The sequence below is a fragment of the Trachinotus anak genome, unplaced genomic scaffold, assembly GCF_046630095.1.
Source record: "Trachinotus anak isolate AG129_WGS33_773 ecotype Australia unplaced genomic scaffold, CSIRO_AGI_Tana_v1 ptg000022l, whole genome shotgun sequence".
Taxonomy (NCBI): Eukaryota; Metazoa; Chordata; class Actinopteri; order Carangiformes; family Carangidae; genus Trachinotus; species Trachinotus anak.
The window spans coordinates 1,454,409-1,470,389 of record NW_027273873.1 but is presented as its reverse complement, the minus strand read 5'-3'; the positions used below and the strand labels follow the sequence as shown (position 1 = coordinate 1,470,389).

At 43.9% G+C, this 15,981-nt stretch overlaps 1 protein-coding gene across 5 annotated transcripts in view; it reads right to left on the bottom strand.

Moving 5' to 3' along the window:
• The window catches only part of LOC139606519 (neural cell adhesion molecule L1.1-like), a 45,701-nt gene extending 31,099 nt beyond the window's left edge, over positions 1 to 14,602 (bottom strand). For 3 of the 5 annotated variants that reach the window (XM_071458731.1, XM_071458732.1, XM_071458733.1), the window contains exon 1: positions 14,397 to 14,601. The gene's annotated coding sequence lies outside the window, so the exon portion shown is untranslated. Of the gene's footprint in view, positions 1 to 7,556; positions 8,861 to 14,396 lie in introns of those variants that run through there. The other 2 variants (XM_071458727.1, XM_071458728.1) reach the window with 2 other exon arrangements.
• Positions 14,603 to 15,981: the final 1,379 nt, after the last annotated feature.

Below are 15,981 nucleotides of genomic sequence, written 5' to 3'. Positions count from 1 at the left end.
TTTACAGAATAAATGACCCAGAGAGAACAGTGGGGCCTGAAGTGTGTGTGTGTGTGTGTGTGTGTTAATGGGAGTGAGATAACGACCAGCAGTAGGGGGTCCCTGCTGTAGTGAGGGAGAGTTCAGCAGACGTGGAGAAAAAAAATGACGGCTGATGATGAAAATGTCCCAGCATGCCTCACACTCGGTGACAACTCGTTGATTCTGGTTTGTGGTTGTTAATAAAAAAGAGAGATTATTCATGTGGACTTCCGTTAATTTAAATATTCATGGGCCTCCCACTGCGGCGCTGAGTTAAGGAGGGGGGAGGGCCGCGGCTCATTAATGAATTAAGTGTTACGCACGATGGCGGCTCGTCTCCTTTCCAGACGTGGAGTGTGTCGGTGCGTCTTTACTGAGGCTGAGGCTTAACGATCCTTGACCTCTGCTGCCAGAGAATCCTCTCAGCTGCTCTCACTGTGCACGATGACATTTAACGCAGAGCATTGTTCACTTTTTGTCGTCTCGGGGAATGTGGCCTCTTGAATTAAGTCAGAGCCATCAGAGAGCTGGAAGGATTCAGGATTCAGAGATGAGAGATGTGCAGGGAGAGTTTTCACATCCTTTCAGTGCTGCAGGTTGCAGGATCCTGCACATCACAGGCTCCACTGCTGCACATGTGAAAAGAAAAACTGCAGCAACTGCAACCATCCTTTGTTCAGGGCTGCTGGGTCTCTTTGATTCTGAATTGAAGTTTAAGGTTTTGGACTCTTGACCAAACAAAACAGGATATTTAAAGAAACTTCTCACTATCTTCTGATCATTTTTAGACCAAACAATCACAAAAAAGTGAGAAAATGGAGGATAAATTCCACCAGGGATCAAACACTACTGTCCAGATGCCAGAATCCAGCTCTGCATCAATCACAGAAGAGCACACCCACCTTTTTAACCTGGTTTTACAGCTGGAGTCTCTGAGACCACAAACAGAAGTAATGTGTCTGAAACATGTTGTACATCAATGTTAGAGGCAAAATTAGGAGCAAAGCAAAAAAGTATGAAGCTGACAGAAGAGTAATGACTAAGTTTTTTTTCCAGGGGCCCAAACAGCGTGTTTGTTGACTGAAGGGACAATGAAACACAGGCTGTAAATTTCATTGACAGCTTCATGGAGCCAGCTCAGAGCCTGTGGGCAGCAGGTTTCCGTTCTGTGCCAGTTAACATTGAACATACTGTACCAATTTCCTCCTTGACAGCCCCCCTCCCTCCTCCAGGGTCCTGAGCCGTCCCACAGAACCTGAGGGGCTTTAGAGGGCAGAGGCAGGTGGACCAGCCAGTCCACAGGGAGGCCAGAGGGGGGGTGGGAGGAGGGGGAGGCAGGTGGGATGGTCTACAGGGAGGCCTGAGGCAGGGGGGCGGGCGGGCGGGCGGGGGGGGGGGGGGGGGGGGGGGGGGGGGGGGGGGGGACGGATAGTGCGCGACAGAGCAAAAAATTAATTCATTGACAGATTCTGATCTGCAGGAAAGAAGTGGGAAGTGTGGATGGAGAGATTAAGCAAAAGCAGAGGGGGGGGGCAGAAGTGGATACTTCCCCTTAAATGCACAGACCCACACAAAGCACACACAGACACACACACACACACACACATAGACACAGACACACCAAGAGACACAAAAAGATGAGGAGAGAAAGAGCTATTCCCAGTCGGTCCCTCCCAGTTGGCTGCGTAATCTAAATTCACCTAAATTCATTATTCATTACATACCTCACATTTACTACTATACACACACACACACACACACACACACACACACACACACACACACACACACACATGCTGACCGAGCTACAGCCTGGAACGAAGAGGTGATTTCATGTGTCAGTGTGTGTGTGTGTGTGTGTGTGTGTCTGCAGATCACATCACTGATGTCCTTCACATCAGGCCTCATGAATATGTGATAGAACCATCATGTTAATAAAGCACTAGTCACACATATCTGTGTGTGATGATATGAGTGTGTGTGGCTCCTAGAAATTACATTTATACACTGTTATAAACGTAATTTTATCCACTAATAAAATAACAAAACCTGCCAAAGGATCTGCTTGTGAGAATTACAACATTAGTTTCTGGTAAAGGTGGAAGATCAAGTTCCTGGTGAAATGTTGTAGAAAGTGACTCGAAACACGACGTGTTAACTATTGATCTGAACTCAAACCACAATCTTATCCGAACTCTTTGCCAAAGTGTTTACGTTGCTTAAACCTCAGTCTCCGGTGTCACCGTCCGCCCCGACCCCCTCCCTCCTTACGACCTGTCTCCAGTTCACAAAACCAGGCAGCAAACATGTTTCCATCAAAACCTGAAGACCAGTCTGTTTGCCCCCTACCCTCTGATATGACCCAGAGGAGAGTCTCCTGAAAATCTGCCCCTGTGGAGGTGGCGTACTGGACCTCTCTCGTCATGGTTACAGTAATAAACACATGGTTTAGCTCATGGAACAGTTAAAAACTACAAAAACTACTTTCAGGGAAGAAGTGGGTTAAAAGAGGTGCTTGGTTAAGGTTAGAGGTCGTCGTCGTAGTAATAACAACCAGGGTTAAAAGAAACAACAAACAAGCGTCAAACAGGAGACGAACTCTCCTAACGCAGACTTTGTGGCTCTTAATACAAAGGTCGTCTAACTATAAAACAGAACTATGGGTCGTATCAAGCTGCTGCACTGACGGCCTACAGGCTTTTTCACCAGACGCACTTTCTCTGAGGCAGTGTTGGTGTGTTTCTGTGTGTGAGCTGATGTTGTTGTCAACGTGTGGGTTTATTTCTCTGAACTGCAGTGACTCAGCAGTTCTGCTGAAGCAGTTTGTGTTTTATTCCAAACTGTTTACGGGACTGTTCAAAATTAGAGTCATAATGTTTCACTTGTCTTTGTAAATTCATCCTTGGATCCAGACAGACTTAAAAAAATGGACTAAATCTGTGCAGCAGAGGCCGAGAAACCCTGATATCCTGACACACTGAAAATCTCTGGGTTAAAAATGGACCTGGGATCAATGAAGGACAAAGACAATCCTGGGTTAAGTTCACCCAACACCACCGTGTAGTGGTGAGCGTTGGTTTACTCCACTGGTGGGTCCAAACAACACCTCGTCTTGGGGGATTTTCTAGTTAACCCTTTACCGTGTCTGGTTTTTATTCACCACGAGCTGTAACTAGTTTCAGCCACTGACATCTAGTGTACACTGTTGGTCAAACTCCAAAATCACTGGATCCTACATTTCCCATAATGCATTAGACTGCCTGGTAAACGCTCAGTAAGACTCCACATCCCATCATCACAATGACATCATCAGGGTTTTTTTTCAATTCAATTCAATTCAATTTTATTTGTATAGCGCCAAATCATAATATACATTATCTCGAGGCTCTTTACAGGGTCAGGTCAAAACCTTACTTTGTTACAGAGAAAAACCCAACAGTTCCCACAAAGAGCAAGCGCTTGGCGACAGGGGGGAGGAAAAACTCCCTTTTAACAGATTTCTTGAGACTTTAAATGGCTCTTAAAAAAAATTAAAATACTGCATTTTATAGCTTAAAAAATGGATTTACAGGCGTATGGAAAATCATATTATTAGTAACAATGAAAACCTTGTTTTTCGTAGTTTTCCTCAGCTGCAGTCGGCCTGTTGTGCTCATGGCCGGACGCCCACTGCAGCTGATGGTTCACTGTCCAAATATGAGACGTGATTTCACCACGTTCGGTCTTGTGACAGCCAGTTATCTTTCTGGTAACTGACGCGCTCAGTTGTTATGCTTTATGTCGGCGTATGACACAAAGTCAGCCCTCTGATGTCATCATCCGCGCCCTTATTTTGGGTGAATGACCTCAACTCGATGACTGCACAGAAACACACACACACACACACACACTGAGATAACCGCAGCCTCGTGTCTGTGTTAAGCTGCCTTTGTGTCCGTATCTAACTAGACTGGAAGTCCCTGTGGATGAAGGAGATGAATAACTCAATAAACACAAGGAGGTTTCTGACCCTGGAACAAAGCACATTCACTGACAGGCCTCCAACCACCCGCTGTCTTCTTCTTCTCTTCCTTTGTTTTCCCGCTGTTTGTGCCGATTCTTCCAGCAGTAACTACTTTCTGTCTGTGCAGCTTCTCTCTCTGCTCTGCACCGGTGACGTGTCTGTGACACTGCTCTGGGCAACACTTAAACATGAAGCCTCCTCTGTCTTATCAGCCTCAAACATAAAAGAAGGGCTGTAGTCAGAGAAGAGCATCCAATCCCCAGTAACTGAGACACTGTGGATTTGTTCAAATAATGTTCTGCTGACGGGTATAATCACTGGTTGAGAATTTGTAGCTAACGGTGCTAATGGTGCAGCTCTGTTGATGTCACTTGGTCACCACTTCGGTCCAGATTGAAAAGTCTCATTATGAGACTGGACTGCCAGGAGTACATTCATGTTCCCCAGAGGATGAATCCCAGGACTGTATTTCTTCTAGCGCCACCAAGAGGTTTAACATTTGTAGACGTGAGTGAAATGTTTCAACAATTGTTGGATGGATTGCCACAGAGTCTGAGTCACACATTCACGCTGTGCATGAAAATTTGTCTTTTGTCCAAAACTACCGACATTCCAACCCCAGCTATACTTTGTGTTTTGTGCTAATTAGCATGCTAACACACTAACCTAAGATAGTTAACATCATAGACATTATACCTGCTAAACACCAGCATGTTAGCATTGTTACTGTGACCATGCTAGCACGCTAAAATGAACTCAAAGCGCTGCTGTGGTCTGTTTCCAGTCACGTTTTGTGCAAATTTCCAATTTGCGTTTAAAAATTTGGATTTCACATTAAAAGAAAAAAAAAATTGGTAAAAAACAAATCAAACTGATTGTTTCCTTGAATAATAAGTTGTAATTTTTTGAAAGCACAAAGTTAGATCTACAAATTGCTTGTTTTCCAACAGATATTACATTTACAATAAGACAAGACAAAGAAAAGCAGCAAATTCTCACAACCGAGAAGCTGGAACTGCAGAACCTTTGATATATCCTCTCAAAAAATGACTCGAACAATTAATCAATTATCAAAAGTAGCTGATTAAGTTATGAATCAATCATTAAGATCCAGTGTCTATAGAAATGTATGTTTGTCTGTCAGACTATTGAATTATTCCATTGTGGCATTTCGGTCTATTTATCAACCCGACACCTTTCACATTCAAATCAGCTCTTATGGCGTGACATTGTTTAGCCACCTTTGGATTACCCCTACCCTCCTCCAACCACACACACACACACCTCTGCAAACACAAAGCCAGTTTCCATGTGTTTGTTTCTGATTTGCCTCTCTCCACACGACAAACGAAGCGAAGTGCATAAATCAGTCATTAGTGACGGTATGTTCCTGGATAAACAGCAGCTCCCACACTGCGTGGCTTCCCGGCCCGGCTGGGGTCTGTTAGATTTAGCTGAGGGGCGAGTGGCACCAGCTGTGAAAGGCCAAAGTGTAAGAGAGCGCTCTGGGCAGTATATACAAGTCCCATGGCCGACATCTATCACTGCCTTCACACAGAATGAGCAGCGAGCAGAGAGCGGAGAGAGGAGGCAGCCAGGTCACATACAGTAATTTATCTATGAATGAATTAAGTGGAAAATAATAAAATATCAGCATGAAGAAGGTCACGTTATAGAGGGATCTGAGTTTAAAGTGATGTAATCCTCTTAGTAAACCAATCTAATCTAATGATGTTAATACAGTTTGGATGAAATCATGTCAACATTAACAGCGATAAACACAGAATAAAACCATCAAGCCTCAGTAAATGAATAAAGCATCCCAGCCTGTGAGACGCGGCGCTGCGCTGCAACGTCAATCAATACATGACACGATCATATATCATGTGAGAGACGGGTGCAGGAAAGAAACACCATTAGAAACACTGCTGAGCAGCAGGATCACTGAGCAGGACTGACTCAGTGTCTCCACCTCCTCCTCTCCACTCGCCCCTCTGCTTCTTTTCTGAGAACTAGAACAAAACCAGTAATGATCATCTGCTGGAACTCAACCACGATCAATTTTTAAGTCACTATCAAAATATGTTTCAATTCTCTCATCTGATCGACAGTAAATTAGGCTCCAATGAGAAATCTGCCACATAAACATAAATTTGCTCGTTTTCCAGGTGAACTGAAGATGGCGTTTGCTGAATAAAGCTTTTACTCCCAAAATGTGACTTCGATCATAGTCACAGTTCACACGTTCCACAGAATAATCCGCTTCTGCAGGAGAACAGCTGATGTCTGACTGAGGCCAGAGCGGTGAGCTGAGCTGAGGGGCTCTGCAGAGTCGGGTCATTCTTCTTGGTGGCTTCATTATCACAAGTGAAGCATTTATCATAAACATTAATATGATTGGTTGTTGATACAGAGAATAAAAAGGACTTGCCTAGAAAGCATGGCTGTAAAAGTTTGTGAGGCCTGAAGCAATAATCAGCCTAAATAGAAAATTACCCAACATTATGTAGATGAGTTCCACCGAAATGTTTGCACCTCTGGCACCGTCATCTCCCCGCCTACACACACTCTCACACACGCACGCACACACACACGCACACACACACACACACACACACACACACACACACACACACCTATCTTTGTGGGGACACTCATTGACATAATGCATTCCCTAGCCCCTTACCCTAACCTTAACCATCGCACCTGAGAGCCTAACCCTGACCCTGACCCTGACCCTAACCTTAACCTGATTCTAACCATAACTCTGAAACCAAGTCTTAACCCTCAACATGTGATTTGAAGGTGTCTCAAAAAGTGAGGACCGGCCAAAATGTCCTCACTTTCCCAAAATGTCCTCACTCTGTTAGTAAAATACTTTTTTTGGTCCTTACTATGTAGTAAGTACAAGTACACACACACACTCTCACACACACACCGCAGCCCAGCGGCTGGTCTGGCTCCCCTCCTCTGACTCTGAGCCGGTCTTTCTTCACAGCTGCTGCTGGTCCACTGAGAGCAGACGCTCACATCATCACACCTAATCCCCGCTGGCAGGTAGAAGAAGTTACCCCGCGCTTTGATTCACGCTCTTCACATAATAACCTCCCCGTCTTGATCTTCAAGGTGTGAGGGGCGAGCTGGTGGCTGCTCTCCAGCTCAAAGGGATCGGCGGGGAAAAGGCGCATTCACTTTCGATCTGGAGGTGAATGTTTTAGACTGAAAGGTATTTTTGTGACAAGCTGTTGGCAGCTTGACAGAGCTCCAACCTTAGAGAACACACGCAGATACACCAAACACAAGTAAGTGAAGAAAAGATCAACAACACTCGGTCTCCTAGAAACTGTGTTTGTATTCGAGTAAACTGCAAAGCTCTGTGTCTGTTAGCGGCAGCAGGGTCACAGGCGGTGGTCGGGGCGGATGACAGGCAAACACAAAGCATCAGAGTCCAGTTGGTTCATGTGACAGAAGCTGTTTGGTGAAAGAGATTGTTTGCGTTGTCTGATGTGGGCTGTGTGAGGCAGTGTGTTACCTGCAGGAGGTTCGGATGAGGACGCTCCCAGTTCGAGAAGCAGCAGGAACAGCAAACAGCTGATCAGTCGAGTCCTACGATAGTTCAGCGGTTCACAAACTGTAGTTTCCAAAGGAAAGGGCAGTTTGACGGTGAGGTAAAGTGGTGAAGAAATTCAAAATATAACTGACACGTCAACTGATTTTAGATTTCCCTGTGGGCATCTTTTAAACATGTTTTTGCAGATGTCCCCGTCCACAGCAGAACATCACCCAGCTTCTGCTTCTCTGAACATGGAGCTGATCTGAATCTACTGCAGGAAATTCACCACAGACTCACTCACCCCACCTCAAATAACCTGAACTTTCACCTTAAGCTTAGTGAACGGTGGATGTTTTCCTTTCATCTAAGTAAACTTGTTATGTCCGAAGTCACTGTGACCATTTTCTGCTGGAGTCACAACAAGTGAAAGATTATTCTGTCAGATCAGATATTTAGTAAAAACAAACACGTTGTCTGTGAACATTTTGCTGACACGTTCAGTGTCAACATATTTGCAACTTGCCAAGTATGTCAATTAACCTTTCTTCATTAACGTGATCCGGTCGCTGTCACTCCCATAAAACATATTTGCTGTTGCAAATTAGTTGCATAGAAACGTAATTTTGTCAGAACACACACAAACAGAAAAAACACCAGCAAATTAGGAAAAGTTAAACCAGTTTAACACACAGCATTTAAATAAAAATCTGCACATTGAGAAAATGCACATTATTCCCACAGAATACACAGTTTCTTTGTTTAAAACCTTCTGGCTGCTGAATGATTCACATTGTTGCAGGTATTAACTGGACATAATATCTGAATCGTGCAATTAAAAGGTAAAACTACAAAAAAACCTTACATCTATTGCTGTACCTGATTTTTACTGTGTCCTGTGTGACTTGCAGCGTTTCTGTATTTTGTTATCTTTCCTCATTTTTCAGCAGTTTTATTCTAAATGCTTCTCGTGATTGAACTGATGAAGGTGTTTTTCTTCTTTGCTTCTGTTTTCTCTGTTATGTTCTCAGCCCTCAGGGCCACCGTACAAAGACATTAAAAATAACACGTGAGGAAATGTTATCGTGGAAGCGCTTGGGAGTAGACGTCTCCAGTCACATCTCCGTGTCCTTTGTCCGAAAAGCCACAACTCTGTCTCCGAGTGGCACCACTCCCCAGTGGGAGATCGCATGTCTTCATCTCAACTCAACTCAGAGAGCCTCTCTCTTTATCTGCTGTTCCCCTTCATCTTTTCCTCTCCTCCTCCTCCTCACCCCGCCCTCAGAGAACAGGAAGGAAGGTTGAAATTAAAAGGAGATTTGATGCTTATCATATTATTCAATCAGTCGGTGAAAATGTCAATTTGCATTATGTGTGTGTGTGTGTGTGTGTGTATGTATACAAAGCCAGTCTCTCTCTCCCATCCCATTCTGTCTTTCCCCCATCACCATGGTAACCCCCTGACTCCAGCAGCAGTACACGGCAATATTTCTCTCCCCCATCCCCCACGCTGCCCCTCCTTCTTTCCTCCCATCCCCCACTCCGTCCCTCCACACCTCTCACTTCGCTTTCTCTCCAGTGCCACTCCCTGTATCGCCTCGGTTCACCTCTCTCTCTCTCTCACACTGTTCTTTGCCATTGTCTCAGCTCCCACCTGCCTTTCCTCCTCGGACGGATGCGACCGGTCCGCGGCGTGTTAAAGCAGACGTCTGGTTTTTGGGAAACGTTTCTCTTTTATTTTTTTCTCCCTTTTGTGCAGCTTCATAAAGCACAGTGACACATTTACAGGGAGACAGATGGTCAGCTTTGGGAGAAGTTTAACTGCAGGTATGAGGAGATGAATACAGACAGGTGGAGGGGAAATCGAAGAGCACAGAGCAATTAAAACTCACTAATATGGATTTTATTTTTGCACAATAGAGGCTCTGCTACTTGTGCACTATGAGAAACATCACTTTTATGTCTGAATTCATTAGCACAGTGCCACCTGGTCAGCTAATCCAGTGAGCCAACTGACCTGTATAAATATATTTATGTATATATGAATATGTTTCTTAAAATTAGTTTTTTCAGGTTTTCAAATCGAAAAACAAAAGAGCTGATTTGAAAATCAGAGAGCATTGATAATCGATTAATCAAAAATAGTTTGGTGCTGTTGACAGTTTTACTTCACACGTTGGGCCACAACTAATTATTTTCACGATCATTTTGTCTACAGAGAATCAGAAAATAGTGAAAAATAGGCCATCACAGTTTCCAGATAGCCCGTTTTTGTATGGCCAAAAGTTTGAAGATAATCAATCTACTTTAATGTCAGACACCAAAAAGCAGCAAATTCTCACATTTCAGAAAAGATGGAACCAAATACTTGGCAAATTAATTTTCTGTCGATCGATTAATTGTTGCAGTTTTACGAGCAAATCTCACCTTTCATATATTTTATTGGAAGATGGTTGAGTTTTGACAGTCAGTACAGATGAGACATGATATTTCACAAAGATATTGATTAAAATTAGCTCCGAATGAACCCAATCTGCAGAGAGAAATTATTCCCACTGATCACAACTTGTGGAAACACTTGTGTTGTGACTCAGATCTATCTCACATTATCAGTTTCTGCTGCTTCTCACTGTACTTTATGTTATGGTCAGAAATATTGTGTGCCATGTGGTTATTTGTCAGCTGAGTGACTGATGATATTGTTGGTCTGATATTTGGCTGATAAAGTCTCCTCTGTGTTTGTGGTCTCGGCATGAATGGACTCTTGTCAAGCTTCAACCACTGGACAGGAAAACAGACAGAAGTCACATACTTGTAGGAGGGTATATGTGTGTATATGTGTGTGTGTGTGTGTGTGTGTGTGTGTGTGTGTGTGTGTGTGTGTAGATGTTCGCACATGTGTGTTCACTGTATGTGTTAAAGCCACTGAACCTAGATTAGCTGTTTCTGAGGAGATTAAAGCCCCAAACACACAGGGGCTGTTAAAACCCTCCTACAGTCCCTAATCCGAGCTAATGGATGCTCCCCCCAGAACCCACCACACACACACACACACACACACACACGGAGGAAAAGAAGGGTTGAAGAAGGGAGACAATGTAGGAAGAAGAGCTGAGAGGAAGACAAGAAGAAGAAAAGGAAGCGAGGAAAATAGAGTAAGGGGCATTCCTCCCATTTTTCAACACAAAGGCCACATTCTGTTGAGGAGAAATGGAAAAACAAGAGAAAGAAAGGCCAAAAGAGAGGAAGGATGGATCAGAGGGGAGGGAACGGGGGCGTGAGAGAGAAGGATGAAGATGGATAAGAAAGTGCCCAATGAGAAATACAGAGGAAGTGAGCAGCAGAGATGGAGAGAGGAACCGAGAATGAGCAAAAGTCAGACTAATCTCATTTTCTGGGCCCAGATCTCCATCTGACCCACTGTCCTGCAGCTCAGACTTTTAGTCTGGCTCTAAACTGCATCCTCAACCTTTCTCCTGGGATGTTTATTTACTTTATAGACCTACCAGGACAAGAGAAATTCACGCTGTCGTTTCTGTCTGGACACTATTGTACAAATCTAGAGGCCATCAGGAAGTCAGACAGTCAGTCTGACTCTGAGTTAAAGTTAGATACAGAGTGAAAATGTCGGCTGACTGTTACTGTTGTGGAAGCTGAAAATCTTTCTCAGACAGGTGTGAGCCAAGGAACATGTCGTTAGCAAACTACTTTATTTTGTGGGAAAAGAAAAAGCTCTCTTGGCACAGAGAGCTTTTGTTTTTAAGTGGCCTTTAATGAACACAATTTCCCACAAGCCCTGGAAGTTTGCGGGCTAAATGTTGTGGCTTGGGAGAGGTGAATGTCAGTAATAACAGCAGGGCAGTGAGGATTGAACGATGTAGAGGTTTTAAGACTTTACAGCAAGAAAGTTGTTTTATGGATGTGGATGAAATCGAGTTACGACACCACAAATGCTGACAGTGCCACACTTTACGGTTTTTCATAGGGTTTGTTGTTTTCTGTGCTCAAAGTAATCGTTGTCCATCCCTCCATCCATCTGCTGCCGTTTATCCAAAGTCAGGTTGTGGTGGCAGCAGGTAAAAACAAACTAATCCAGACGTTCATGCCCCAGCAACGTTCTCCAGCTCCTACTGGAGGATCCCAAGACGTTCCCAGGTAAGATGAGAGATATAATCTCTCCAGCATGTTCTGGGTTTACCCCGGGGTCTCCTACCAGAAGACCAGAAGACGCCCAGGAGACCCAAATGCCCCAACAACCTCAACTGGCTCAGTCCGACTCAAAGGACCAGCGGCGGTACTCCCTCCGGATGTTCCAGCTCCTCACCCTGTCTCTAAGGTTGAGTCCTACCACCTTGTGGAGGAAACTCATTTCAGCTGCTTGTATCTGCAATCTCATTCTTTCAGTCGCTACCCAGAGCTCACAAAGAGCGATGGGTAAATCCTCCGGCTCAGCTCTAGATTTTCTGGTACAACGCCAACCTTACTGCTGACGCTGTACAATCTGTAATCTGTGCTTAACTTTGGTTTCAATTTCCTACATCTACTGCTACAGTGGATCTGATTTGTCTTAGAATATGGAAAGTAAACTAGAGTTACAGAGGCTAATACAACAGAGGCTAGCCCAGACATGACGTCATGACTTCAGCTCGCTTTTGGGGCAATCTAAAATTCAGCAACTCTAGTCAAACCACAGATAGTGTTAACTTCTCACTGATTAATCCTCATCGTCAACTATAAAACATTGGATTTTCTATACAAAGACAGAGCATCCAAACAGGGTTACAGCAAAAAAATAAGAGTCTGAGCTTCTGTTCTGTTCTGGCTGAAGAATGAATGGACCATCAACTGGTGAGGATGATGATGTTCAGAGTCTTTCAGCATGATATCATGGGTGTATCCATAAATATGCATTTATGCATATTTAAGAGCATTTCCCTGGGAAACAGCATTTTCAACCAGCCCATGTAGTTAACATTAGCTTAATTAGCTAGCTTTGTCTGCTTCTGTATAAAATCCCATAATTAAAATAATTAAGTGGTAAATTTTCAGTCACTGTAAACTGCGTATGTGTCCTCTCATCAGTTGGAGATTGAAAAAGCTGCAGTGATATAAAATCCCACCAGATGATTTCAGTCGACTTGACAACTGCCAAACACGAGAGCAGACTGAAACTGATTTGGTTAAAAAATCCTCCCGCGCCAGTCGATCCTCACTTCCCTCCTCCTCCTCCTCTTCTTCTTCTCTCATCCTATTCCCAGCCCAGACTTTCTTTTCATCTCCCCCTTCTCTCTCTCTCTCTCTCTCTCTCACACCATCCTCTCTTTCCCTGCTCTTTTTGGATTCCTTCTGTGCTGGGCTGAATCTTTTCTCCTCCCCTCTGATTAACCTTGCCAGTCTTTTAGTCCATCGTTCACTCACTAATATCTCCTCCATTCTCTCCTCTGCTTATCAACTTTCCCTCTTTTGGTCCTCCTGCTTCTTCTCTCCTTTCTTCCTCTCTCTGCTCCTCCTCCTCTCAGGTCCCGGCCTGCTTTGAGGCGATCCACTGCCGGAGCGATCACAGAGGGAAAAACCCCACAGTGCAAACGACAGAGGGGAGACAGAGATGTTTGTGAGGCTTAAACGATGTTGCCACGAGTGAAAAGAGGAATTCCAGAGCAAACAGAGAGAAACCTGGTGAACAGTATGGAAGGGAAACCAAGGAGTAAAAGACAAAGTAAAATGAAGTAATTAAGTAAAATCCTCCTTATAGATTTGTCCACCTTTGTGCGATGGACAAGTTTTAGTCATCTTTTAAGCAAAAATGCCAAACGTTTATGGTTCTGGCTTCTTAAACATGAGGATTTGATGCTTTTCTTTGTCAAACATATAATAAAATAAACTGGATTTTGTTGCACTGGCTGGACAAGACAAGACATTTGAAGATGTCACTTTGGGATGTGGAAAATTTGCCTTTTTTTAAAACTATTTTTTGGCATGTTATGGGCATCACAACTAAACAAGAAAATACTAAACTAAAAAAATACTAAAATCAACGAGTTGCAGTTTTACTTCAAACAGAGCTGAGAGATGAGGAAGTCCAAGTCTCTGCCCTGTGGCACTCCGCTCTCACTTTCTGAAATCCTAAACATCCTGCCCACAGTAAATCTACTGTGCTACCTCCACAACATCAGGTGGATGAGGAAACAGTGGAGTCAGTATGAGTCAGTCGAGAGATGCCAGCAAACACTACGTACTTTTATTTCCAGAAGAGCTAAATCATACCTGGCAGACGTGTGCCTGAGAGTTCAGGCACGAAAGGAAACAGGCTACAAAACAGGAATGAATAATTTACCACCATAATGTTGTATAGTGCATCATTTCATTCAATATTAATAAAAACGCGCTGCAGCAGATGACATATCAGATATTAAAAGGCAGAATCAAGTCAATCAGACGCTCCCTAAAGACCGGTCCACCCACACAGAGCCTGCTGGTCTGCGCATGGGGAAACCGTCATTTCATGGGGTTTTTTTGTATTTTGAAGTGAAAAGATTCAGACAGTGAAAGCAGACAGAAGGGGGAAGTACACACACACATATACATGTATGTGTGTGTGTGTGTGGGTGTGCAGTGGACACATTTATAACTCAAAGCACAACCAGCACAGTTGTTCATACCTGACATCATATTATGTAAGACATCATCACCCCCCCGGTCCACATCTACTGTACAGCCCCCTGATACACATATACACACACACACACACACACACACAGACACACATTCATGCATGGAGACCCAGACACAAGCAGCATGGAGATGCTATTGTTTTCACTTTACCTCTGCAGGTGTCGCTTCTCTCCGTCGTCTCTGTCTCCTCTGTGTCGTCTTTTCTCTCCTCGTCACACTCGTCTTTCTTTTTCTCTTTCTTTCTTATTCGTTTTTTCTTTCCTCTCCACTGAGTCGTGCCTTTTCCCGTTTCTTTTTCGCAATGATGCTGCAGTGGTACATAAAACACACCCTACTGAGCTCTGCCTGTCCTCCCTCCCTTCTTTCCCTCCCTGTTGATCTCTGATTGGCTGCATCACAGCGATGACATCAGTCTCTTTCATTGCAGCCTCTCTCGCTCTCTCTCTCTCTGTATTCCCCTGGTACCTCCTGCCCCTCCCTTCTTCTTTACCTCCACGCTACCCCCCTCCTCTATTTTTACCTCTCTCCATCCCTCTGTGTTCTGGTTTTCTTGTCATACTGGTGGCCTGCTGGCCTGGATCAGCAAATAAAATCTGGATTAACTGGTCTGTAACAATGGAGCATATTATTTCAAATAAGTAATTAACACACAATTCAATTGTTAGAAAGAATTCGGGAATGAATCTGTGAATTACTTAAGTCAAATTTTGAGAGAGGCTCCTGCACCCTGATCAGATTTACAAGATGCATACATGCAATGCTGTCATGATTATGGTTTATCCAATGAAATAACAGCATTGCAGTTACACTTAATCACATTATTTGTGAAAGACGCCATTGCAACTATGTAAATCACATGATGTGATGCGAGAGGTCACAGACTGAGACTATTACAGGAAACCACCTGGAAAACTGGCTCTGCTCACTCTAATGAAAACAGAGGATGGTGCAGGTGACAGGGACATGGAGGGGTGGGGTGTAAAAGCAATGCAAATCTCTCTGAGCCACCTGGGGGTGGGAGTGGTGCAGCAGCCCGACCCAAACCGTCTGTGGCTCGGTGTGAAACTCCCACACGAGGTGCATTGATCAACATGGGTCCATGAAAACTGTCCTCAGATGACTTTTCACACATCGCAGTGGATGCACCAATTTTGTGAGGTGGGGGGGCGTGTAGCAGGGGGCCAGCAACAGGCCAGAGTGAGAACAAATATGAACAAGAACAGAGAGGAAGCTTCACATACAGAGGTTGTATCTCAGCAACAGCCCAGCTTACTCAGGCAGATGATTCCTAATGAACTCCTGCTTGTTATCAGCATAACAATAACTGCACATCAGATGCAAAGTCACCACAGTGACAGATCAATTTCACTCACTGACTGTAAGAAGCAAACGGCCGTGTGCGGCCGACATATACAATACAAACCTTTTTTTAAACATGATACCGAACTCATACCATCTGATTCAATCTGACTGTAAAATATTAATTGAAGTGGTCATAATTTATATTTTTATAATAAGAATTATATTGTTGTGACAGTGTGAATGTGTAGTGATGAATCTGCAGAGAAATTATCACCTGAAAGTGCAACTTTTTTTTTGGGAGTTTCAGCTCATTGTCTGTCTGGACACAACTTTAAAGCTCTGGTTCAGAGTGGAGCCCAAAAGCAGAGCTAAAAGAGAGGGAAACCTGGACTTCGATTCATCAGGCGGAGACAGACACTACAACAGATAAATC